This window comes from Gavia stellata, chromosome 3 (assembly GCF_030936135.1).
Source record: "Gavia stellata isolate bGavSte3 chromosome 3, bGavSte3.hap2, whole genome shotgun sequence".
NCBI classification, from domain to species: Eukaryota; Metazoa; Chordata; class Aves; order Gaviiformes; family Gaviidae; genus Gavia; species Gavia stellata.
Window position 1 is genome coordinate 16,221,588 of NC_082596.1, and position 24,434 is coordinate 16,246,021.

Sequence of the window (24,434 nt, forward strand, 5' to 3'; positions counted from 1 at the left end):
CAACTTGTAAGAAGCCTTTTCATTGCAGGGTAGAGTATTGTGTTTCACTGAGTTTCAATGACATTAAACAATTATTCTAATTGCTAACAGCCAGGAAAAGAGGAAAAGTACCAGTTTACAAAACTTGTTCACATTCTGAAAGTTGAAAGAATGGCTTTGAAAACCACTGCATATAATTCTAGACTCCACAAAGATAAAGAAGCAGGGAACAGGGTGGAGAAGGCTTAGGGGAATCCAATAGCAGCCTTCCAGTGCTTGAGAGAAGGTGACTGAGAAGTCGGAGCCAGGCTTTGCAGAGGTGCCTGGTGGGAAGACGAGAGACAGTGGTCACCAGCTGAAGTAGGGGAGATTTTGACTGGTCATAAGGGAAAACATTTTCATCACAAGGACAGTCAGCACTGGAACAAGTTACCAAGGAAGTTGTTTGTGGTATCTCCTTCCCTGGAGATTTTCAACTAACTAGACAAAATCCAGAGCAACCTGGTCTGAATTCAGTGCTGACCCTGCTTTGGGCAGGAGTCTGGGCTAGCGACCTCCCGAGGTCCTTTCCAGTCTCAATGATTCTATGTTTGGGCTTGACAAAATGATGCCTGAAATTATAATTTACGGTGTGTTTTGACTTGCAGTTTTGCACTATGAAAAAGCAGGCATGGGACTTGCAGGTTACAGTATGTAGGGATGGAGGGAACCGGGTTGGTAAGAAAAAAAGTGTTGTTTATTCCTTGCTGAAAACAAAGTCAATGCCAAGCATTTTCATCAAAAACAAAACACTGAAATTCCAGCCCCTGTTCCAATGACTTTTTATAGAAGCTGGAGTAAGTCCAATGGAAGAGAATGTGGAAAGAACCAATTCCAAATATTTTTTGTGAAATATGGATGTTTTCCAGTCCCAGACTCCACCCTGAACTGCTCTCCTCTCTCACCAGGTGCCATGCAGCCCTTCTGCCTCGGCAGTGGTGAAAGATAAGAGATGGAGGCGGAGACACATTTGCCTCCAGCTGGCCTGGCCTGTCTCCTCTGCTCTTCTCAGGGCACTCTGCTGGGGTGCAGAACCTGGAGTTCATGCTCTCCTGGTCTCTCATGTCCTCTGCGAGTGCTGATCCAGAGAACTATTGAATAAAAGGTCACCACTACTCACTACTTTTGTTCGAGTGCTTTCTGCATTTTTTTAATCCAGACCAAAGAATTCTTTTTTTTTCCTGTGGAAATTAAATGCATTGCTTCACTTTGGACTTTTTACAAATAATGTGTTGAAAATAATTCCCCTACTCATAAACACCAGCGAGGATTGTGTGGGCAAGATCCTCAGCCAGCACAAAGCCCCAGGCTCCATTGTTTTCCATGGAGCTGTACGCCAGCTGAAGGTCTAGTCTGAAATGTGAATCTGGCAACCTGTCTGGAGGTCCACCTGAACCATCCTCCCACTTGTGCCAATAGTGCCAACACCTGACCTCTCTATAGTGATCAAGTTCCCAATCAAAAATCACACGCACGACCCCATTGCATAACGGACCCAGGCGTCTGGAGCCAAACAGTGCGGTATCTGTTTCCATCAAGCAACCTTTCGTAGTTAGTGGATATATTTGGCTGCCTTGTGTTGTATTCAGGTGCAGTGCTCCAAATATATGCAGACACTAATGTATTTATTTCAATGCACATAATTTAACTGCAGACAGCTGCGACATCCAAAAACTGGCATGTACAATCCTCTGGAGTGCCACATCTGCATTTATTGAAAGATTCCACATCAATATAAACGAGCTGGTGTTTGCGTATGTTTGGAGCTCTGCACCTGCATGTATACCAAGATAGCCCAAAAAAGGAGTTATAGATCTGTTGTGTTTCTCACTCTTTAGTGACGGAAAGGTAAGCCCATATGGGTAGTCCTTTTCAGTTCCTCTTAGAAGGAGAAAGAAATATCCCATTTACCCTTCTTGTCATATCAAAATCAGCAAAAAGGAACAAGATATATGTTCAAGAAAATGTTTGTCTATTCTTAGCTCTCAGCACACATGCAAAGCTCAAAACTTCAACAACTCTTGGTATAGCAAAAACACTCCCAATGTGAGTCTCTCTTGATAGTTGTTAAGGCCCCCCCTTACTCTTCCAAACTATATCAAATTTTCCATTATCTTATTTTCCAATTCATCTGTTGTTCACCTCTAACAGCCTTGTTGCATAAGTTGTTTTTGCCTGAATAACAATGATGAACGAGATTGTCATTCTCTTAGGAGATGTTTCCTAAATGGTTTGTTATATCATCTCTCCCAGTATTTTTTCCTAAGCTTTTCCATTGCCTTTGCCTTCATTTGTACTTGTGATCAAATGACTTCAGTGTTTAGCAAGATCTTCATCCTCTTAATTTGTGTATGTTATGTTTGAACTTACAAAATCTTAAATGATTGTTTGAACAGCCCTTTTGCCTTCCATAAGTGTTATTCCGTTTGCAGTGTATAACTGCATGTAGTTATTGAATGAGTAGCAGTTTCGTTAATCCTTGCAATGAAGCTGTTTCCCTCTGCTTCCACATCTTTCTCCTCAAAAGTCCATGAAACCATTATGTTTGCCCTATTTTTGGTGGTGGCCTTAAAATTTGCTACTTAGACTGAAGAAAATAATAATTTTTCTGATGAGCTCACTGTTCATTTATCAGCATTTAAAAAAAATCTTACTGAAAAAAAGTTCATTTTTTTTAATGGCTTAAATACACATTTAGACTTCACGAAATGTGTGGAATCCACTAATCACCTTAGGTAGCTGGATGGACCTGGGAAAACAGCAATAACAGATCAACCAGTTATCAGATTAATAATATTCCTCTGCATATAAGGAACATTTACACCAATTAAGACAGAAGCAAAAGAAAGTGAAAAGACAAAGAATCAGACAATGTCCCCGACTGACAAATGCAAATAGGTCATTAATCCTAAAATACTCATGCGGTATTTACAAAATATTTAGCCGAAAGGCCAGCTATTGTGTTCCCAGTCTGCTTTTATTATTCTTGGGAGGATGCACCATTATGTCAGCAATAAGGAAAAAGCGGCATAGTTTCGGGATTTGTCCATGGAAAGAGAGGAAAGAAGCAAGATGTTACAAAAGGGCCACCACAGGCTGCAGCTGTTTGGCGCTGCCAGATTTAAAGACCCAGCTCCAGAAGCACCCGCCAGGAATAAAAGCCACAAACAAATGTAGCTTTGCCAGCGAGAAAGTCAACAGGTTTCAACTTACGCTGGCAAAACACTTGCAAAAGATTCTTTCCCTTGCGGTTTGATAGAACCACGGTGCTATATGTAGTGATGTAATATAATAATGTTACAGTTTTCTCCTTTTTTGATGAAAGTGCTTTGTTTGGGAGTGGAATATGCGTAGAAGTTGACAGACATACAGAAATCTAAGAGGGACAAGTTTACTGCGAGGGTGAATAAAGGGCTACAGTCCAGAAGGGCACACAGCCCTCCAGCTCCACATCTGGTTGAGAGCCACATGGTGCAGAGCCCAGTCCTGACGAAGGCTGCGTGTGCCCTTGAATAACCCATCTTAGAAAGTCTAGACAAACAGCTAGATCATTCCAAGGCACTTGCTGAAATCTGTTCTAATAACTGAGAGCCTCAAGGTGTTGCTGTCCCTTGTTTCTTATTTATTCTTGCTTGCAACTTCTCTTCACTCTTGTTTTAATTTCAAAGCAATTTTCTGCTGAATCTGTATGGATGTGCAGAATGGTGTAAAATAGATAAATGTGAGATGAGAGGTAGAGTACCAAACAGTTCCTGCTGCTCTCTGGGTCACAACATAGACAGGTGCTTAGCTTCAAAATTGTTGCTGAATTCATAATAGTTCCTCTTCACTGTGCCAAACTGTCCCTTTACCAGCTGGCTGATAACAAAGTGATGTGCCCCCACGACTAACTTAAGCCCGTAGATTTGCAGCATTTTGGAGTTGCCATATCTCAAGATGCTGTCACATCCTTCCTTCTGGCAATAAAGATCCTATTGAACCAGAAAGTCAGTCAGTTTTCCCATTTTTAAAGCTAAATGGAAGGGGAAGAGTACAAGACTGGTAGAGCTGAAAGATGGCATTGTACATTGGATATGATGTAAGTGTGGGTTTGTGTCAGGAATTATTTCTTCTCAACCAGGCACAGAGGGCAAGAAGCCATTATTCACTCTATGCATCATACATCACAGTACAAAATCATCTCTAGCAGACTGACAGATGGAGCTGGAATTATATTCGGTGTTTCCATATGTTAGGGGTTAATGGAAGAAGCCCAGAGGCCCAGTCATGCAGAACCGAGTCACACAAGTAAACCCTGCCAGAGGCAGCTTCGGTGCTGCCGGGCTCCACCTTGCACAGGCAGAGCCAACGTGCTCCACTGCGGAGTCCTCACCCCGAGGGAGTGCTCCATGGTTTAACTGCATACAGCTCCATCCACCCACAGATTGCCAGCCTAAATGAGGTCAGTGCTATATATGCATCAAAGACAACAGCTACCTGCTATTACAACGTACATATAATAAATAATTTTTTTATACGAAAATTTGACGTCTGTCCACTCTAATGGAGAAACTTAGACTTGCATGTAATTCAAAACCTCCTTCAAATAACAGAAAAAAACACAAGTATATTCTCTGATTGGAAAACCTGAATATTTAGTTTTGTCTTTACTCCTCAAGGTGTTTTCATAGCCCAAACTTACGAATATATGCAATAAATGAAGCATTAAGATTTCTTTCGTTTTTAAGGGTAAGAGCAGTTTCAGTCAGAATCAGAGCAAGAGCAGAGACATTTTTTGGTGTGAGGAGGACACTACTGGCAGGCAGGGATCCCATCCCAGGCATCCCACCACTGCTGCCTATCACCACTCACACTCTCAGAGGATACGACCTCTCCGATCTGCTGGAATAGCTGCTTCCATAATTGCTCCCCACAGATTTTGTCAAAATGCCAACTAAAATTTACAGACTGGGTTTTTCTAACCGAGGTCTGAACTGGATGACAGAGTTTTCACATGCCGAATATACATCAGCAGGTCTGGAAGGGCAGTAACTTCCAAGGTGGGATGGTACCTGGCTGCTCGTGACGAGCAGAGGGGTTCGGACTTAGTGGTCTGTGTTGGCGCTGAGCAGAGCAGGATACTGCCCTTGCTGTGAGAGCGGGAGCCCGGGCACAGCTGAGCTGCTTGTACCGTGCACTGGAGCACAGCGCAGAGATCATCTGGCTTCTGCTCAGCAATCTGACTTCAGAACAGGATGTCAAAGAGCTGCATCATTTGGCCTCGGTGACCAAGTGTGGTGCTGAGCTGTGACAAATAGATGTAGCAACTCCCTTGGAGATTGCTTCAGCATCTTTTATGTGGAGTTGCAATGCAGCACGTTTTACAGCCTGCGTATCTCCTGAAGACCTTCTCCGTTCATTGGTTACTGTGCCATAACATATTTACTTCTTGCAGATGCTTAGCACGTCTTGAAAGTCTTTTTCTAAAGCTGTCTCTTGCACATGCCTCTAAGACTAATAAAGCTCTGTGTTTTTCTTAAGCGTTCCTTGCTGTCTGCCTAACTGTGAAAAACAGAAACGAAAAACAGAGAGGCTGCTGTGACTTTGCCAAAAGGTTTCATGTAAGTATTAAAAAATCAGCAAGCAACCAACACATGTCCTCATGTTCCCAGTCGGAAAGCAGAGAGCTTTGCATGTAAGTGGTTATTTAATATAGTGAATAAATCAGTCCTCCCAACATATTTCATCAGATTAACAAGGTTCAATACACTGTTTGTGAATTACCTGTTTCCTCACATCAGGAGTTTAAAGAACTGAGCAAAATTAGCACTGAAAACACTCTAAAATATCAGGGGGAAGAAGCCCGTGTTCACTGTCCATGAACAAGGCGTTTTAGCAGCTGTTCCTTAAAACAGAACTGACATAATGTGAGCCCCACTATTTCCCTTGCTTTCTTTCATCCTGGACCTGGATTGTTTCCATGGATATCTTCCACTCATGTAAAGCAATTTGCACTGGTTGGTGCTTACTTCGTGTAAAAGCACTGCTGTGTAGTGTTAGAGGCTTTCAGCAGACTGCACTGAGCCACATCATCTACATGCCACTTTTGAACCTGCATTCAAACAAATTTGAGAAGCCAACCGCCTTGTTTCTTAGGTGATTGCCAATTTCTGCAAGTGCTGAAAGTGCCGGTAAATTATCTGGGCACCTCTCTCGATGGCTGAGTTTGACATCCTAATGTGTGGGAAGATGTCCTGTCCAAATGAATGAGGGACTAAGAGAAGTACCACAGGGCGGGGGTCCTGAGGCACTAGAGGTGACTGGGGAGAACTGCCTTCAGTCATCTCTATCATCTAATTTTTTCATGAAGAAGTTTTGGAGTTACTGCTTTATATCCGTCTCTGCAGAAGGACTTGATCTCACCATATCACACTAGCAGTCTTACAGAAATGCCAATGTGAAGCATGAAAATAAGGTACCAACTACAGTATCCATTGTCTTTCATCTCTCTCTGTGTTTCTTCTCTGCCACCAACCCAACACCTGTGCATATCTCTGCCATGCTCTGATGTTCTTTCAGCCACTCTTTCTCTCTAAAAAATGTCAACACATCATAAACACACCATGTGGTGTTAGGAGAATGTCCTCTAGTATATTCAAGAACTTTATCACCTCTACACATGGACAAAATTAAGCATCGTCCTGGGCAAATAAAAAAGTCTTATGCTAACATAACATCAGCTGAGGAAATGTCAAGGCAAGACAAGGAAGGCAGTACTTCAGCACTGCTTCTGCATAGGGGAGTTGGAGATGTGGGGTATACTGCCAGCAAGCCCAGCACTACACACACGTACAAGTATGCCCTACGGACACAGGCAACCAGAGCTTTTAAGATGCCAGGAGAGGTGCGTGCACAGAATTTGATCTACCTTCTCAAAATCACAGGACAGATGTCGGCATCCAGTAGTGCGGAGAGACATGCCACAGTAATATTTCACGCAGGATATGAAGCGGTGACTGAAGAGATAAGGCAATCGCCGATGAGCAACTTTTTGGTCACTGAGAGAACAAGGTCTGGACTATTAATTGGGAAGAGTAGAGCTGTCCTGGCTCCAACAAAGTTAGAAGGGTTGTTTTGCCAAGGCTGCAAGCAAGGATTTGAAGGATTCTGGCCAGGTCTCTACTACAAAGCTTTACAAGCATAGCTGCGCTGGCTACGAGCGCGGAAAAATCGCACCTAGCAATGCCAGCAAAAGCCCTGATCTGGGCACAACCGTGCTTTCAGAGAATACTTCGGTTCATTTAACTTGTGTCATTTGAGACGGGTTTGGTCCTGGCTGGGTGCCTCTGCTGACACGGCTGTGGTGGGGTGGCTGCCAGCAGAGCCCAGACAGACTTGGGACACCTAAAATATGCTAAAGTCTCTCAACACAAGGTTGTTCAGATTGAAACCAGCTACCTCCAGGAGCTAGCCAGCCAGCATGGACTGGGTGGTTCAAATCCTTATCTGAAGAGAAGTCCTGCCGTTAAGAATTAATAAAGTTCGGAAATAGGATGGTCACTTGGTTCATGTCGGCAGTCACAGCCCCTGAAAGGCAGAGCTGCCAGGGCTGAAAAAACCCAGATGGGTTGAGGGAACCCTGTAAAGAGAGAGGAAGAGTGGGAGGAGATGCCTTCATGGGACAGGGTGACTGAGCCACCTGCGGCTCAGCAGCTCGGGAGATGCTCTCTGGCAGAGACAGGCAAGCAGCCGTCCGACAGCCAGCACGGGAGCCACATTGCGCTGGTTTTCCCCCATTCCTTTTTGAACAAACGGGACTCATTCTAAAAGAAAGAGGAGTAGTGGTAAGGTTAACTGCCAAGTAGATAATCCACGAGGGTAAAAAAGTAGCATTACAAATATGTGGTTGAACTCGGAAAGCTCAAGCACTTGTTGTTAATTACTTTTAGACTACTTTGATACCGTGTATGTAAGACTGATCATCCTGAAAACCATGGCATTACCACTTATGCAGAGGGCAAGACCAGCAATGAAAATAAAAGATGAATCTGTGTTTATTTTGCAGGCTAATTAGATCGCTTTCAAGAAATGCATGAGTCTGTTTAAAGTAGATTACAGCAAAAACCACTGATCATTAAGTGCAACTATTTACAATGTGCACAAAACTGATGATAAGCATCCCCCCGTGCTTAGAACATATGATTTTTCATATGGTTTTTAAATATATTACATACACTTTTCCACATTTTTACATGTGTAAATCTTCTTTACACAGCATCCATTATTAATGTGAATGTGGTATTGAAGATGTAGAAGTATTAAAGGTATTTAAACACTACCATATTTAGCAAAGGACATATACAGTAGTTCTAAAGATGTCTGATCTAAGTAGCAAGTATTTTTCCTATCTACAGAAAATGTCATATTTGGGTAACAAAGGGCAATACCATCTCACCTAAATGCCGTAATGCTGAATGTAACCAGTCACACTGCAGTGAGACCACAGTCTGTAGTGTTGACTTCAACACCTCTTAAAGCACAGCCACTAAAATCTGCGACCAGGATGAATACACCATTTCAAATTCCCTAATGAAAATTCAGAACTCTATGATCCTCTGCCATATTAAAATTGTTACCCTAAAAATGTCCAGTTTTCACCATTTTTATTATCATGATATCTGCATTTCTAAAAAGCCTGTCATTCTAGGTTTTCAACTATACAGATTACATTTTTTTAAGTTTGCCCTACATAAAGAAACATGGTTTCCCTGCTCTCCTTTTTGATCCTGATTTTCATACAAAGGAAAGATCAACAGCCAGTTTTTTATTACAGAAGATAAAACTAAGTTGAAGACATACCAGTGTAAGGCAAAACCTTTTGTGAAAACAAAGGCTACATTACGCCTTGAAGCAATTACAGAGATCTGTGCAATACTTCTAGTACTTTAATTGCAGCATACAGGAGGAGATGCAATATTACTGTCACTGAGTAATACTTATCTAGCTTTCTTTGAAGCCAACGGTAGACTACTATTGCCATCAGTCAGAAACAAATTGGGCCTTGAACATGTACCCTTTTAAGTAAATTGCTTGTTAGCTTCTTCCATCAAAACTGTGGCTGAGCCTACTATTCCCAGGCTGAGATAAAACTCACATTCACTTAGAGAGGCAATGCAGAAGTGTTGCAGAATACGAATTTTTTTGGCTCCTCTGCTTCCTTCAGCCACCCCCACAGAGAGGAAGGCAAGCAAGGCAAAACCACCCAGGACACAGCTCTGGCTGATAGGAAGCAATGGTCTCTTGTAGCCCAGCATTGCCATTGCTGGGCGTGCACCGACTTTGCAGGGTCTCAGAACAGAGGCTTGCACATCTTGTTCTGCCCAAACTTGTCTTGACCTGCCTGAAGCTTCCCCCCCCCCCCCCCCCACTTGGTTTTCTTGGTTTTACTTAGTTTTCTTTTGACATGCAATCCAAGTACTGGATCATAAGGTGCAGCTTTCTTGGACCTCCACAAAAGCCTGGAGACTTGCAAGAGAATCCCAGAAGCATGGGAGCACGTACGAACTCCGAGCACCAAACTGCCTGCCTGTCCTTGTCCTCTCTCAGAAATAACTGGGAAGTGAATATGGTGTTTCCAATACATTTTATTCTTGGATTATATGGTCTTTCCTTGGTACATTTACCAAAATGAATATAAACTTTGCCCATCCCACAAACCTCTTAAAAAGCCTTGCATGCAATAAAAGGGTTAATAAGTCAGCTTCTCCTCTGCCTGTAGACAATTTTTACGGCTAAATGTTGAATTTTACAGTTACATACATTTTATATGCACCAATTTTTATTGCCTAGACAGTTCTGCATTTATGAATCATCCTCAGATCCTTTAGCTATTTGAATCTAGGAATGAAAGTTAAAACCCTGCGTGGTACTAATGTAGTTTGGGTTTTTTTTTTTTTTAAAAAAAAAGCAACTTACAAAGCATTAAATCCAAGTTAAAAATTCTCATTTTCAGGAAAGAACATTTAAACTAATGAATACCTGAAGTGACACGTATCCCAGTGAAACGTTTAAAGAACTAAAAATTGTACAAAATTATATGTATGAAGAACAGCTCGAGAATGAGACAAAGACCCCTTCCTATACATGCACACTTCTCGGACACTTTTTTTAAGCAGCAAACCCTTCTCCCCAAAACACAAGTGAAACTGCAAACTTTAATATAAACATCACTTTCCCCTACACACTCGCTAAAATATTTCTGTAATTTCCAAACCATGCCATGTGTTCTGCTACCAAATTGGATCAAGAAGCTCGTGCAGCTTATCCATAATGTTGTTGTCAGAACCATTTATGGAACATATATTTCATCTGCAGGGTCTATGTCTTGAAACACAGTTTATTATTCTGGGCTCACGGCAACGTTCAGCACTTTGGATTCAAAAGCTGCTGACAGTTCACTTTCATCTCTCAGTCTCTGCATTTCTGTGTTTAAATCCAGTCGAGTCCTGGCAAGCTGACGACTCAAGGAGTGCACCTCCAGCTAAAGACATGGAGGAAAAGATTTTTATTAGCAGAAGATAACCGTCAAACTAAATTACAACATGACTCTTTAAGAACGGATAGATACATTTGGGTGGAAAGGTAAAAGTAATTGCCATAAAACTCATCAGAAAAATAGGCACTTCTCATACTGTTTTCAAGTGATATAGCCTTCTTGCTAGCTACAGGGCAGCCAAAATAATCCTTCATTGGAGAAGCAACTACTGGATGTATATTTATTAGCTGCCTAAATTATTTGAAAAGGAAGCAAAACCAGTTAGGATCAAAAAGTGAACAATCTGAAAGCTGAAACATACCATCAAATGCAAGTGTGCCAATTAATACAGAGTTAATCTTGTAAAGTGTTGACTTCTGAACCAAGCCCAGCCAGTCACTTAAGCACACTTTCTAACGATAAACACGTCACACGAGACCCATCGGGGTATGACCGCAGACAGTTGTTTTAGTGTGGCAATGAATAGAGACACAGCACCCAGCATCTTGCAGGACTGCACCCTTTATGCTCATTTTATATGTCCTGAAGTGTAAGATTTAACTGCCTATACCTTCCAAATATACAGTATCTACAGTCAGAGAGACATAAGAACGCAGAGCCAGAAGTCTGCTTCCTTACTTATATAATGGCTATTATAATTTAAATATTTGTATAGCCATAATTTAGAGAGAGAGTTTAACTTCAAATGATACCATTTTGGTTAAAAGCACCTCCAGCCCACCCACCCATCAAGTCATAAGTCCTTTTAAAATGAATTCTTCAACTTCTATGAAAGTTTTGTCCCTAAACAGGTACTTTTTCCATCATTGTCTATTTTCTTTAATGTTTTCTTATTAGCAATAACTATCATATCTTGCCTATCATGCAAAGCTGTTAAAAGATAATTAAATGTCACAGAAAATCCTGGACATTTCCTAGGGATTATTGCATGCCTTTAATTTCTTAATAAATTCAGGTTGATTTAGGCGTAGGCAGGAGTTCTGTTGCAAGGATAAAAGTTGCCAACTACTATAAGCGTCTCAGAAACTTCAGGGATGAGGTACAAGAGTTAAAAGACATAAAGTATGAATAAATTCCAGCATTCCCAGATGTTTCCTATAAATGTAAAACTAAACCATAATGTGATTTCGTTATAGTCAACACCAATTTCCATTTTAACCCTATTAAATGATTAGTGGATCATGATAGGCAACCCTGATAATTCTAGCTGTCTAATGTTTTCTTATGAAGTTCTTGTTTTCAGTGGCTTCTATTTTGCCAAACACAACCATTTAGACTACACTTTCCTTCTTTACTCTAGCTGGTTACGTTTTTGTTTTGATTTTTATGTTTTGGTACAGCCAGTTCAGCTGTTTCTGAGAAGTACAGGGGAAAAAAGTCAATAATTTTGCAAGAGCTTGAACCAATATTTTAGATGCTTTTTTTTTAGTGTGCTCTTTGTGTTTACATATAGCAGCAGGGAAATGCAACTTGGCAAAATTTGTGCTGTAGCCTTGAAAAACCCCTACTTTGGGCAAATGACAAGATTCTAAAATATATATCATATATAAATATATACATTTTCTATATATCCATTTTCTAGATATTTTTATAGAAATACAACATATTTATTTATATATAAACCATATTTGTATACATGGTGATTGGCAGAACTTAATGGATGTTTGCTGAAAATATCATTGGGCATCCCATCTGCACTGAGCATGCGTCGTCCACCCTGAAACAACTTATAAATACCAGGTACAGCAAGCATACCGTCCAGAAATGATTCATAACTCTGAGTGAATTTTCACTGCAGAAATCACCCTTTGACCAGGGAAAATAAACAGTTATATTGTGGGCAAAGGGGAAACCTTCTTAGTTCTAAGGAATTTGCTTCTCTAATTCTCTGCTCCTCCAGCACTAAGTGCACATCCCTAAGCTTCCTAACCCCGATCCCCCTCCTTCTGTCCTGACCTGATGTTTTTTGCCAGCCCATACCACTCCTGGGTGGTCCACAGAGGGCCAGTGCAGAACTGTGGAAGCCAGCTCCATTATTCCTCTATTGGACAGAGTTGACTCAGTACCATATATTCCAGCATTGCTAAATTGCTAACTTAACACCCCAAATGCACTACATGCCTGTCTGTAAAAGTCAGAGTAAGATTCACCTCAAGAACCAAGAACTGAACAGTTCATGATCTACATTACTGTCCTATGATTAACACAATGATCTCAGCAACCCCCAAGGTGTCCTTCAAACCTTTGCTGAGCAGCTGGTCTGTGTAAGTGTTACCAGCTACTTCTTGAATTCATTTAGTGGAAGTCTGGGCTGTGTAACTAAATGTCTGCCCTTTGTGGATCTACTAAATGGAATTAGATATGGTAAAATAATTTAATTATTTTTTTAAGAGATTTTTAAAAGTGTTAGAAGACTACATTGTCTGTAAGACTGAGTATTCCAAGTTAGGAAATATGAAGATTAAGGTTGCTCTTTATAAATTGTCCCTTAGGAAGAGATGTGCTGGACTGATGAGCTCTAACTGTGCCATCCCTGTTATCCTGAAGTGTCTCCCTGCAGGTGGGTTTGATGTGGATGACATGGGCAACAACGACTATAGCCTGAAAGGCTGTAAATACATGAACATATGATAGTTGCCTGAACTGACCACCACTTTCATCAGTGAGAAGGATCACCAGCGATTAGCATGCGGCTGCAAGAAGAACAGAGAAAACTCATTTATTTTAGTTCTTTGGGAACACAAGAGTGACTGATTCAGCTCCTGTCACAGAATCACAGGATGGCTGAGGTTGGAAGGGACCTCTGGAGGTCATCCGGCCCAACCCCTCTGCTCAAGCAGGGGCACCTAGAGCTGGTTGCCCAGAACCGTGTCCAGATGTTTTTTTAATATCTCCAAGGTGGGAGACTGCACAACCTCCATGGGCAACCCGTGCCATTGCTCAGTTACCCTCAGAGTAAAGAAGTGTTTCTTCATGTTTGGTGGGAACCTCCTGTGTTTCAGTTTGTGCCCGTTGCCTCCGGTCCTGTCACTGGATACCCCTGAAAAGAACCTGTCTCTGCACTCTCTGCACCCTCCATTCAGGTATTTATATACATTGATAAGATCGCCCCTGAGCCTTCTGTTCTCCATGCTAAACAGTCCCAGCTCTCTCAGCCTTTCCTCATAGGAGAGATGCTCCAGACCCTTAATCATCTTCATGGCTCTTCATTGGACCCTCTCCAGTATGTCCATGTCTCTCTCGTACTGGGGAGCCCAGCACACCCCAGGTGTGGCCTCACCAGGGTTGAGCAGAGGGGAAGGATCACCTCCTCGACCTGCTGGCAACACTAGGAACATTAATTTGTGAGACTGTATCATATGTATCATAATCAGGGCAGGCAAATTATAGCTCTAACTTTCAGGACTAAATAGTCCTGGTTTTGCTTTTTCTTAAGTTCTGTGTTCTTCACAGAACTTCCTAACTTTTTTTGTTCTTCCTAACTTTTGAAAGTAGCTTTCTGAAAGTACATAGCATTTGTAGGCACAATTAATAAAATATATGTACTGGAAATACAATCCCAGTTTTGGATTTAACTCTTAACAATTCTATAACCCAAAGTCATAAATCGCATGTAAATATTTAATTACACACATTTAATTGGACTAGGAATGTGCTTTTCTCTGATGTAGATTTATGAAATTGATTGTAAAAAGGGATGTTACTTGACTCTCCTTTCTTTTTTATGACAGAGTATAAAGCATTGTCAGTATTTTAATATATTGAATATTATTAATGTTTAACTGGAGCGTGTAACTTTTTTATTAGAACTTTTCTTTGAATAATTGCTTCACATTAAATTTAAATTCTTTTTTAAATACAACAATGCTATGGACATTTCAATTTCTCAGAATGTTGTTAAAAGGAAAGTTAAGAGCAGAGAGATATACTGGAGATTGAGCATTCGCTGACATAGTGGAAGCATTACTGAAGAAACTTGGCTTTCAAAGGGTCAGTGTTAGCTCCTTCCTATGTTTTACATGGGGTAACTTCTTAAAAAAAAAAAGCACCAAGCAAATACAGAATAAATGAAATAAGCACGCACCATATCGCCTGGTGGAGAGTTCCATTTATGAATGCCAGCAGCGTAGAGGCGACCTTCTTACTCCACGACTCTTCTAAGCGAGCTGCCTCTGGCCACCATGCTCCTGGCAGATGGAAAAGGAACAGCGTGCTGGAAGAGGAGCCTTGGCAAGTCCCCGCGGCACGTTCACAGCTACTCATGGGGCCCTCACCATGCGCTGTGCCCGAGTTTGCTGCCTGAAAAGCCCTTGCTGCGGCACGCACCCTGTGCCAAACTCCTCGGCATCTCAGCCTGAACTGTCCGTGACTGGGATGTGACAGGGCGTTTGCTTGGTCTGAGGGAAGCAGCGCTAGCACAGGAGCTCCTTCATCAGCTGCTTCCACTGTAATCAAACTTCTCTTCTGCACCTGGACAGTAGTTTTTCACCCTAGCTGGCCTCTGCCTCTCTCACAAGTACTAAGATAAACTCATCAATTAGCTTAAACGAGTAAGGTGATTACCAGAATGATTGGATTTAGCATTAGTGACTTGTAATCTCAACATTTTTCTCACTGCAACTGCTGGCTAGGATTGAGCTTTTCTTAACAGCTCAGCTACCTTGAAGCCAAAACATCACCTGAAAATGATTTTTGCTGGTAGGAGATGGAGAAAATTTAAGTTATAGCTTAAACTAACTACACAATCAATGGGGATGCCATAGCTCAAGTCAGACTTCATCTGCTGCTAAATCCAGCCCCTCCCTTACATTAACTGAAGCAGCCCGCGCAGACCTAGCGTGGTTTCGCAGCACACATCAGCGCTGCTCGCTGCAGATACCTGAACTACTTTTAAATAAAAAATATGGGTAAGAGAAGCCATACTGCCACATTATAACAGAGCTCCACAGGGATTAATTTTACCCGAGACTGCTGATGCAAAACACAGCGCTACCGCAACCAGTTTGCTTCCAGCACTTGGCCTCCCTCATTTACAGCTTGCCTTGGATAGTTTTTATACCACACCAGAATACGGCCCTGGAGACCAACGTTTAAGGACTACAGTCCCCCTGCTCTCATCTCACCTCTGCATAATACATGTGAAGCATTAAACAGAAGTATGAACGGGTTGGAGCCCTGGCCTGGAGTGACAGGGATGGGGACCTGCTGCTTGGTGACTGGGGAGGGACCTTACCCAGCCCTCCTCCCTCTGCTGAAACCAGCCCCAGGGGAGCCCGGGCCATCACGGGGGAAAGGTGGCTCTGAAAATGTGTGCTTCTGGAAAGTTGTGTGGCTGTTGGGGGTTTTTGTGGCTTGTTTTGTTTTAAATCACAGAAAGCTGTTGGGGTTGCAGCGTGTCCCATCAATCAGCACACCATGCAGTGTCTATATTAAACATCCTACCAAGTCCCATCGGGAGTGTGAAATTTCCGACGACAGAAGATAAGACAATATTCAGCAGGTTTTGTTAAACAATTTATATGTTAAGGGACTGAAAGGTCAGTGAGCAGAAATTGTGTTTTATCTTCCTTGCATATATATTGCTTGATGATTATGTCAAAAATGTTACAAATACAGATGCGAGTGAAAAATATTCATAGGCAGAGATGGGAAAACAGAGGGTTTTGTTATACTGTTCATTTTAGTCCCCATACAAACGGTTGTGCATTGCTACAGAATGGGAGAGCTGCTTTTCTGTCTCTTATGGGTATTTTTGTTCTTTTGCTTTACCATACCTGCAAAGCTCGTGTAAAATTACTAGTAAAATACATTTTTTATCAGTTCTTGGCCATCTCCAGTGCAAAAATGTATGAAGAGCTAGTTCATCCTTCAATTGGCAATATTAGACATGTGCAAATTAGTTACATTTCCATCCTATTGACTGCTAAGGGGTTTGATCTTGTCTTCAAACACTTGCAGGGATGGGTGGTGCCTCAGTAGACCTGGTAAGACTGGTTGGATAATTAGAGCTGAAAAATCTGTAGTTCACTTCTCCTATTTCATGGGGTAGATGTATGCTGGCCTTTCTGGAAAAAGAATTCATCAAAGGGAAGGGGAAAGACCAAATTCAGCCCTTCTGTGCAGGGACTGTGCCTTGCCTCAGCTGAACTGAGTCAGAAGTTTTTAGCAAAGAAGCTTCTGTTATGCTGAATTTAAGAGTAGTTTTCATTTCAGCAAAAAGCAATTAAAAAGAATAAAGAATTTTAATGCATAGGGCAGGCAACTGGGCACAAGGCATTTCTGGGCTTTTTGCCCAGATCTGTCATTGACTTCTTGATTACATCTTGTGGGTCTCTTATTTTTTTAAGGAAAAAAAATGCAATAATCAGAATGTTAAGAAAATGGGGAGGTTTGATTCACTGCAGCATGATCTGTAGGGTCATGTTGCAGGCTCGGTTAGGAGACCTTCATTGTATTTTGGTCCTTCTCTATATCCGTTTTGCCATTTGTCTTTATTATGTACTGGCTATAATTCTGTAGTCTTCAGGGCAAATGCTCTATCTGGCTGTACAGTGTACAGTGAAAGTAGCAGTGCAGGATAGAGACATCTGTGCTAGCTTTAAATAGTATGTCTCATTAAAGAGCACATTAGTATAGGCAAGGTCACCAGGCTTCTCTGAGATGCACGAAGGTCCGTGCTGCCCTGGTGAAGATGCTGTGAATGCCTGAGCTACCTCTAAGCCATGATGCAATATGCAGCATAGCCTTATCCCTGTATAGGAATTTTCTACAGGGATGGTACAGAGCATCCACCTCATGCTGCAGGGAACACGGGAAGGGCTGCTTACTCTTTACATGATCCTTGTCACAAACCCCTCTTCTTGGTGAATTTGTGTGAACGGGCTCTCTAGATACATACCTCTGTGCATACAGAAACAGTTACCAGAAAACAGCAAGAGGAAACGTACGCACGGAGAGGTTGTGTGTGAAAGTCTCCCAAAAGCTGATAAACTCTGGAGACTTGTGGTCCTGTTGAATCCGAGACAGCTGATAAACTCAGAACAGCAAGAGTCTGCGGAGCGTGTCCAAGACAGGCGAGAGCATCAACACTGGGCTTTATAACTCAGACCATAGCCAAGGAGGTGGCAGCTGCTATATGCAGACACAGACCACAGGCTACAGGGTTTATGGGGAAGGAAGGGACCTCTGAACACCTTCCTAAAAACCACTGGTGCATCGGTATGGCCCTCCACTTCTCAGTAAAACCCAGGGTTGGCCTCCCTGCTGCTGCTCTAGCTGAGTAAAATGAAGGACTGAGGGGGATAATTGAACGAACAGTACCAATAGTTACCTGCTATTAATAGTAACAGCTTGATTCTATTATTAATAATAGCTTAGTTCATAAAATGTGTTCCAATAAATATTGATGGTAGTCTGTATCTCCCCCCCGCCTGGTTCCCCTATCTGGAAAATTTACCTCCTTTTCCCCATAGTTGGAGACAAGGAGACAATGCAAAGACGATGCCATACTGTCCTTGTAGGAGATGGGGGAGGAAGGGACGATGCTCTGTGGGGGGGAGGCAGGAGAGAGGAAGGCTTTTGCAGGGGCAGGGAAGGAGAGGCCAGCAACCTGGCCAGGTATCCTGGCTCACTGAGGTCACTCATGACCTCATCTAGGTACTGACAGAAATGTAACACATATATTAACAACAATGGTGGCATTAAATTACCAAGATCCTTAGACGGACTGTGCTATAGGCTGTTCTGCCTTTTTCATTCGGTGAGTAAAGCAGATATAAGTGGGTAGTCATGTACAGATTACTAACTATTGCTGTCCACAGATGCCTTTTTGCAGAGACTAACTCATTTTTGAATGTGGTTTAATTTCTGGAAACAGAACACCTCAGTCCACAGAATTTTTCTCTCATTAATAGTGTTAATCGGCTCGTGAATGGTCAATAAAATGTTTGCCTTTATGTTCTCCAGCCCTGTTGCTAAGAGCTATACACAGTAACAAACTGTTGACATGAATTTTCACATTTTTCTTAGTTAAAACCCCAACAGGAATAAAAAAAAAATCTGCTGACATTGATAAAGAATTTGAAAAAGCTCCTATGGTTTCTGCCATTCCAGACTGCCAGTTTATAGTCTGGGAACATTATCGCAGCTTCATTTCCACAACAAAAAGGCCCCATTCTTTTCTTAAAGGTTTGACCGTTCATCCTGTCCTTGGTGTTTTGCATCAGAAATGCACTTCTGTTGTCAGCCTTTCTATTAGCACTCACTTGTCGAGGGTGCCAAAGAAAAGTCTAAGAAAAGGACAAGTGGCTAACAGGTTACTATAGTTTCTTTTGTGCTCTTAAAATTTGCAGACTTCAGGCATTTAAAAATGTAATTAACATTTGTGCATATGATAAATTTAAAAATTGGGTGAACTTTTCACACTTGAATGTTAACAACTTCTATTGCCTGTTCTCCAGTAAATTTCAATCGCTGGTTATTTTTACTCTACAGATTTTTGCTGGGCTGTAATCCTGCTGGGTTGTACTAGGCATTTTACAGAGACAGAACAGGGAACAGACATTTAAATTTTCAGTCTAAACCATGCAACACAGAAGGTATTTTCCTCCCAAGGGTGAAAGAAAAGGATTTAAATTATTGCGGGCTGGTAGGTCGTGGGCATCTTGCTAATATTACATTATTGAGTTCTTTTTTTCTTTCACTGTCATTTTGTATAGTCATTTAGTTACAAGTTATGAAAATGTATGAATAATCCACTTATGCTATGTCAGCTTGCTGTGTAAAACACAGTCCCATAAGCAAATCAAATATGATCTTGGAAACATTTAAAGGTACAGTTGGGGATGGAGAGATCATACACCTAGAGATCTCACATAACAGTGGTTTTCCACCAAAGTTCCCCAATTAAATTCCAGAACAGACTAATCATTAATGGAAATTATCATCTTATAGTTACTTGATGTCCTACAAGAAGTGAGTCCAATGGTTTTAGTGTCATCTAGTTTAAAGCATACTGGTGTCTGTATCACCAAACTGTGTATCACAACTCTCTATCACAGAACCAATCACAGTTTTGCAGTAGAGAGTTGTGATATACAGTTGACAGCCTGGTTGGCAAACTCAGCAGCAAATCCAATAACTACTGCATTAGCCTGTGGTGGCAGCATTTGCAGGTCAGAGTGAGGTGGGACAATAATATCAGGAAATCTGGACTGTGCATATTTCGCGGTAATAACCTGAACTTCATTCTTGGAGGCTGCCAGGGTGATACCTACCAAAGGTGCCAGTTCACACAGTCCTTAAAAATGCAGTTGAGGCATTGTCTGCAGGAGGATATTACACCAACTTGAGCAATTAGAATTAGAAAGAGGCAGACTTAAGTCAGTACCACTGAATTTTGTTGATCGGTCTCTTTAAAGATTGGTGCCCAAGAGAAAAAAAAATGCTGCAACATAGAATTTGAGAGTAAACATCTCAGCATTTTAATAACTGCAAAAGCCATTTTTGATGGAATGCCATGAACGTTATTGCTGTAAGATAAAACAAAGGACAATCCTATAAAACAGTACATAAAAAGACAAAGACATTACTTGTCACACTGTTTATTTCAGGACTAAAATACTGGCTACATGTTCCCATTGCACTATTTTAATGTTCCCAGCTGGTTTCTGCAGGGGAGTGCTTACTTCTTCTCACAAAGGAATATGACTATTCCTTCATCCCACACAATTCGTATGGGAAACACAGAAAAAATGTCTCCCTATTACCTTTTTGCTCCCCATCTCCCTGGACTGGTAAGACAAAAGGATATTAATCGCAAATCACTAGCACTGATAGGAGATTTTTGGAAAGCAATGTAATAAATCAATGTTGAATCAAAGGGACATATAATAAGTTCAGTTCAGAAGCCTCACCCCATTGCATATCTCTGTAGTATGTATGTGCTGGTGTTAGGCGTGAGCATCACGACAGCATTAAAGGTGTTAATCCACCTGCTAATGTCAGAGATAGATAGGGTGAGGAAACAGGACTCAGAACATTTAGTCCTCCCCAAATGGCAAGGAGCCTGGAAAGAAAGGACAATGAAATAAAGACCCTGGGAGTCAAAAAAGCAGGAGTGGGGGTGTAGGTAAATTCAGAGAGATTCTTGGAGGGACAGATTATCCAAGGCATTCAAAAGGATTACAGATTAAGACTCACAAAGCAGGTGAAATGATTCAGATTGGAGGAAGACATGGTTAGAAAAGAGAAGGTGAAGATGAGTTTAGCAAATTTGTTTTAGATATAACAGCAAAAGGATGCTTGGAAATGAGGGCAGAAATGGATAAGTATTTTAGCAATGAAGATAAATTGCCATGGATAGGCTCGCTAATGTCACATGGAATAAAATTATTTGATTTAGTAAGTGTGTAGAAGGAGAGGCAAAGGGAGAATGAGATATCAGAGGTACCAGTAAGGCTACAAGGAGGACAGTAAAATTCTGAACAAAAAAGGGAGAAAAGAGCATCCTTGGGACAGCTAAAAAAGTCTTGTCTGAAGAGAGTTTGAGATGGCAAGGTAACACCAAAGAAGGTATGTCAGAGGCAAAAATTCACAACAGGAGGAAAAGAAGTTGTAAGCAACAGATACTGTTGGGGAGGATGAGTTAGTCAAAACAGAGACTATAAAGATAAAAGGAGGAGGACTGAGGGTGAAAATCTGAAGGGTGCCAACAGATAGTCGAGAGGGAGTGGGAGGATCTAGCACAGGAGGTGCTGAAGAGAATAGTGTTTGAGGTAAAAGTAGAAAGCAAAGAACACAGGCTCACCAAAGGATAAGGTGGAAAGGAAGATGATGTGAAGTGCCAGTGGTCCTGAAGACTGCACTAAGGGGGATCTGAACTGAAAGAAGCCCTGTGGTTTGGCTAGGAAAGAACATTGGTGAAGGGGGTCTCAGCAGATACTAAAACTAGATTATAAAGAAAGTCTGATAAATACTAGCCAGGAATGAATGTTTGGAAGTCTAATTGGGTATGGGTAAAGCTCAGGGCGGAAAGTGCAACCGTGTTTCCAGGCTGAGTGAAAGAAGCCAGAGCACGGAGGCAGGGCAGCAGAGAAGCACCTGAGGAATAAGAGAACAAGGGGCAATAGGGCTGTGTCACACAGGGAGTAGAGAGATAACACCAAAGAAATCTTACCCTCTGAGGCACAGAAAGCAAGGGGAGGTTGGATTTAATTGAGAGACAAACAGAGGAGGTAGAAAACTCAAAGTAGTTTTAATTGTCTTTAAGTGGATTTCGCTGTTTAAAACTAGCCAAGGATTGCACACTTTGAAACTGTCCCCTGCAACTGTAAGATCCAGAAGTCTCAGTAGTTGTAGTGCCATATATTAAACTGGTGCTATAGTTGACCTTGTTTCCTGAAGGAGAGAGAAGAGATTAACTTATATGGAAGCTTTCCAGCCACTAGAAGTACAATAGAACTATACAAAATATCATAAAATCTGTCTCAGTGACGGGGCAATCTAGTCATTAGTGTTGAGGTGAAAATATTTTGGAGAATCATTAGGAATGATTAATAGATTTACAGGCTCTGTGAATTACAGAATATAACTCTGTGGGGACCCCTATTTTCAGTCTTTCTTTTTCTGAGGAGACTACAGGGACTACTGAGGCCACACCAGCCTCGAGGCTGAAGTATCAAAGCAGGCTGCTGTTACTAGATGATCAACTTACCTGGCATGGTCTGGGAGGAGAACTTGCACCTAGATGATTAGTTTAGGAAGTCAGCACAGATCTTTTGTAGTTTTCCAGTCATTAAATAATCATAGCAAAGCAGGCCAACTCCCAGTTGCCAAGCTACTTGTGGCTTACCAAACAATTTATGTTGCTCAGAAGGGCTGCTGATGAGACAGGCTCTACTTGCAGCTTGGCACCAACTATTTATGCCCTGGTTCCAAGGTGAGGTGTGACAATGATGTATTGTGCTGTGCTGGTACTCTGGTGCTATACCCATACTTCCGTGAAGCCTACAGCCCCCTTACAAATTCAGGAAGTTTGCCTCAGACACTAAAATATCCATCACTTCAGTGCCAGCACAGTATGCAGCTGCTGTTTGTCACATCCTCATTGTACGCGGTGGAGCGTTAGCCATGCTAACAGCATTGCATTAGCTGAGTATAGAATAAGTTGCTGACCTACAGTAAACCACTGACTAAGGTTGTCAGGCTGGCTCACATCTTAATCTGAAATATAAAAGTGACTTTAGGTATCCAACATTGAGAATGCTAGGGCACTCTCCCTATAACCAACAAGAAATACATCCTTGCAGATGACACCTAACTTCCCTGCAACAGGACTAGATAAAGAAATTGTAAAAAGAGCTTTCTAAATAGATTGTTCCCTCTTCCTTGTGTAGAAGAGTACCAAATAATAAATGATATGAGAACAAAAAAATGTTTTAAAAAAAAGGTCACCTGCCATTGTATGCCTTAGCATAATTAAGTTCATTTAGTAGGGCAATGACTTACCTGTTCTACAGGACCTCTTGCAGGATGATCTCGGTAAAGATGTTAAACAAGCAATACATTTTTGAAAAGTGATCACCCTTCAAATCATGCAAACCAAAAGACTGAATTTTATCGCTTTGAAAATGAATTTTTAATGCAACACAAAATCAGCAACACAGTAGTCAGCTTTCTATTTTAAAATGGCATGGTAGGAGGATGCTTTCAGGTTTTTTTTTTCAAAGCTGACATGTTCTTTATGGCTACAGAGACTGCCTAGCCTCGTTAGGAAGCTGGGTTGACAAAAACTTCAAAGAATCTATGCAAGTCTATACATTAATACTTCGGATGATTAATAGCGTGTAAATTTCTCACAACTCAGATCCACTTATATCTAATAAGAGGCAAGAACTCTGGTAAAACTTCTAGTCAGAACAAGACCCAAAATCTCTTTCCAGAAAATGTTTTGCGTATCTCATTTGCACTAGTCTGTCCTAGGGAGATATACAGAAAGATATAATTTCCCTACTCTTCTCTCTCATGTACATGTTGACAGAACTTCTAACTTGCTTTTGAAATCTACACTCTGAGAAGAGTTAAAGGAAGTATAAGAGGATAATAAAATCTGGCAGATGAGATTTGGCACAAAATGCTTAAAAACCAAAAGCATGTATGACTGATAAAAAGACATGGCATCCTTAGATGCATCAGAAATTTAAAGAGAAGAAGATGCATTGCATGCAACAACTCACAAACCTGCAGTTTTTCCCATGATTCAGAAACCAGTCATCACAGCTGAAAACCATCCCGAGCACCAGAAATCCAGGACAAATCCAGGTTGGATTTTAATGACTGGAATTCATTAACAATGGTTGGCCATTTGGTAGAAAATCAGCTGTGGTCCAATTGCAAGTCCTTGTGAGTTTATTCTTACATGGAAAAGCCAGCACAATGTTTGACCATGTAGTCAATGGTGTGTGGTGGTGGCTCTTCAGGAGCTAAGAACCACATAGCTACAAGGCTGAAACATTTTATTACTCGAAATATTACTAGAATATTGCTAAGGCACCTATACTGACGGCACATGGTAACTTCTGATTTTGAAATTTGCATTGTATTTGTTCTGGGAATCACCACAGGATTTCATTCTTCAACTTTCTTATGCTGGCACCTTTAACTAGCAGCTAAGTGACAAAAATGTGTACCTGATCATTTTATAAATGAGAAGAAATAAACCCAAGGAGAACAAAAGGAACTCAGGATTTTGGGATTTACATTTCATTTATTTTAAAACTGCCAGAATTCTATTTAAGTCTAATTATACACATTAAAAAATTTAGGATATAACTATTTTTAACAACATAATTTTTGTGGGAGCTAGAAATTTGTACTTCATGGT